Raw genomic sequence first — 3,428 nt, 5'->3', positions numbered from 1 at the left:
GTTGCATAGGCTGGTGTGCTTCTTCCATGTGGGCTTTGTTGCTTCTGAGCTTGATGGCCGCTTGATTACCTTCAAGCCTTTAAGACCCCAGACGCTAGAAATAGTAGATAATTCCATGGGAAAAGTACCTTTAAAGCAGCTCAGGTACCAAACTAACCAGCTGATTTGAGTGATCTGGTCTCGTAATAGTCTCTAGTAGTAAGATGTCTGGGCCCTTTTACGAGAAAAGCAAGCTCTCTACTTTCCTCATTAGTTTGTTAGGGTGAGGTTTACAAACTACAACACGGTGAATCCTAATGTTGCTATTAAGTCAAATTAGAAAAAACAGAATCAAAATATGTTAACACTTTTAAATGTCAAATATGTTCTTAAACACATTCATATTTTTATTTCTCTGATACAGTTTTTAACTGCATTTCAGAAACATGTGTTTGAGGTAGATACTCATTACAATCCTAAAATGTGTACTATTAGGAAGCAAAAGTAAAGTGGCTGGTGATTAGTGACAGAAATTCCAGAGCACTCATTTTTTAAAGCTTTAGCATTTAAATGTTTTGTTTTCTGACATAGGCTGTTTCAAAAGAGCAATGTACCATGGCTGTGAGATTCTTAAGTGTGTGGTAGACATGCTTTCTAAAAATTAAAAAAATGAAGAGATCATTAAAAAAAATAGACCAGGCTGTCTGGTCTGACGGAGACTGGTGGAATCCCGACACTCTGGCCCTTAGCGACTCCACTCCTGGAACTGTGCTCAGTCCTCTGACTCAGGTTTCTGTCAGACAACCTATAGGCTTGGAGGGGACGAACAACATCCAAGAGGGATGCACTCCTTAAAACATGCGACTGTACAAAATCAAAAGGACAGCATTTGCTTATGGATACAAACTTGAAAGCGGGAAGGGACAGAAAAGAAGGATGCTTGATAATGGAAAAAAATATTTTTTTTTTTGCTGCAAAAGGATGCTTTATTGTTTCCATTTGGTCACCAGCTTGGGGGAAGGCCTCCTGGGTGGTGCCACTGAGGCGTTCTGGCAGGTTCAGGCAGGGGCGCTAAGGCTGGCAGGAGGAGGCAGAGGGCCCCTCACAGGTGGCTCGATGCCGCAGTTCCTCGTCGGGTTTGAGGGTGAGCCTCTCGAAGAGATATTCGCCCAGCCCGGCCTGGGGGCTGGCCAACCTACGGAGGTGGGTCAGGTGGTCTCCCATCATCTTGAGTTTCACCTCCTCGAAGTGGTTCTCCAGCAAGTCACGGAGATGGGGGTCAGTGTGAGTGGACCCCACGCATGCAGGTCCAGAAGGGCCTGGTTGAGGGTCTTCTCCAAGGCCAGCGCAGCTTCCATGGCATCCAGATTCTACCCGACTCCTCTTGCAACGGTTTCTGTACATCCTGGAAGAGGGTGCGGCGGCAGCTACGCTGGTTTTGAAGCTTCAAAAGACGCTCAGCCCCCTGGTGCTTCTCCTTCGCCAGCTTGCGGAAGAAGTTGCCCTTGCCCTCCAAGGCCACATCGTGGTCGAAAAAAGCCCAGAGGCTCGGCGGAAGCAGGTTTACCTTATGGTGGACGCCTGCCTCAGCTGCAGAATCATTCTGATGATTCTAAGACCTCATGACTGGTCAGTTTGGAAGTCACCACACACAAAATAAAATTGTTAACTGGTCCCAGTAAGAGGGGATGGCCAAGAAGATGGTCCTGAAGGTTACCCCAGGAAAGGACACTAGAGAGTGGTCGAAGGTTGGAGGCAGGGAGTCCCCGGATCGGATCTGTTCCGTTCAAACACTGTTGAAGCAAGACACAGATCCATGGGACCACAGGGCGAGCTTCTGTAAAGTTTTAAATCAGTAAAAAGTTGGAAAAAATGAAGAGCTCATGTCTCATCCGTGATTTCCTGTAGGACAGTTACCATGTAGCTTTCATGAGTGGGGAAACGTTTACCTGTGTTTCTAAGTTTTCTTGACAAAGAGTCCCACAAAACTGAAAATGCTTTAAATTCAGACAAGGTGGGGAAGCCCTCCACAGGGAGTCATGTGTCCACACACACCAGGCATCGCCTGCAGAAGGAAAGCTCCATCAATACAGTGACTTTGTGCCTTCTGTGGCTTCTCATGGGTCAGCAAACACCAGTGGAATCCTAACGGATGTAGCTCTGGTGGGCCCGCCTTTAGCCAGAAAGGAGTCACGTGACAATAGAGGATTTGTACAGCTCAGAAGCCATCTGAATACAGAGACGGTGGCACTGTGAATGCATTTAGTGACTCTGGAAGTGCCTCCAGTGTCCAGTTACGTTTTATTTTATGTTCCACAAAGCTCAGGATCAACTTTGATGCACGATTATACAGGAGGGCTGAAAACAGTGCCTGCTTCATTGTGACTATAGTACGTATCCTGCGGGAAATCATGAATATGGAGACTGGGAAAGTCTGACTCATCCTGTGTGTGTCTATACATTGATAATCAAGACCAATCTGATTTTACATTTGCTCTCCCTTTTGACCCATGTTAATGTAGTTTAAGTCTTAAAAAAAGTGGAGAGATACTCTGACCAGGAATGTGAATGGCCTTGCTCATGCAGAATGCATTAGAAAGTGGATTGTTGCAGAATGCAGTTAGGTTAAAATATAGCACTTTATCTTTTGAGCTCCTTTATGACACATTTTAAATCTATTGCAGTTTTTAATATTCCTCTTCCACTCAGCTTTATCTTTTTAAATTTGTTATTGTTTAAAAATAGATATTTCCTATAAATGAAACCCATGATGCCTTATTGTAGTAATGCTGGATCAGGAATACAGTTTCTGGTTACTTTTAAGTATCACCATATCATTTTCCAGTGTCTGTATATATTTACAAGTCACCAGCATTATATACGAGCTCCAATCCCTCCATATCCTCTTCAGCATTTGTTTTCTGTTTTTTTGATTTGGCCTGACACTGGGTGTAAAGTGTTCTCTCATTGTGGTTTTAAGTTGCATCTCCTTGCAGGCTAATGATTGTGAGCATTTTTTCATGTATTTGTTAATCACTTGTACTTCATTTTGAGTGAACTACATGTTCATATCTTTTCCCACTTCTTGATTGGGCCTTTTGTTATTTTCTTATTGATATGTTTTCGTGTTCCATATAATTTTGTAATTAGCCCTTTGTCTGATGTGTCATTGGTAAAAATTGTTTCCCAGTCTGTGGGCTCTCGTTTCATTCTCCTGATGAAGTCTTGTGATGTGCATAAGTGATGTCATTTCCGCAAGTTCAAATCGTCTGTCTTGTTTTTGCTGAATATGCCTCCTCCATTATACTTGGTAGTCTATGCACGCCTGCAATCAGGTTGTTCTGGGGTGTATAATGTCACCATGGGCTGTAGCCACCAAACAGTTCTATCTGGAAAGAAATAACGACCAGCTTTTGTTCCTTAGAGGGAAAGGTGGCAATGCTTGTCTT

The 3,428-nt window shown here is 43.6% G+C and overlaps 1 protein-coding gene and 1 pseudogene across 1 annotated transcript in view; one reads left to right on the top strand and one right to left on the bottom strand.

Moving 5' to 3' along the window:
• LOC123521562 (zinc finger protein 615-like) overlaps window positions 1-3,428 on the top strand; it is a 52,689-nt gene that overhangs the window by 9,360 nt on the left and 39,901 nt on the right. The window lies entirely within an intron of this gene.
• LOC105979639 overlaps window positions 1,051-3,428 on the bottom strand; it is an 18,244-nt pseudogene continuing 15,866 nt past the window's right edge.

Source organism: Echinops telfairi, unplaced genomic scaffold (assembly GCF_000313985.2).
Source record: "Echinops telfairi isolate 266 unplaced genomic scaffold, ASM31398v2 ScPeMD7_24;HRSCAF=84, whole genome shotgun sequence".
Classification (NCBI taxonomy): Eukaryota; Metazoa; Chordata; class Mammalia; order Afrosoricida; family Tenrecidae; genus Echinops; species Echinops telfairi.
The sequence above is the reverse complement of the archived record's forward strand: the minus strand, read 5'-3'. Positions and strand labels throughout refer to the sequence as shown.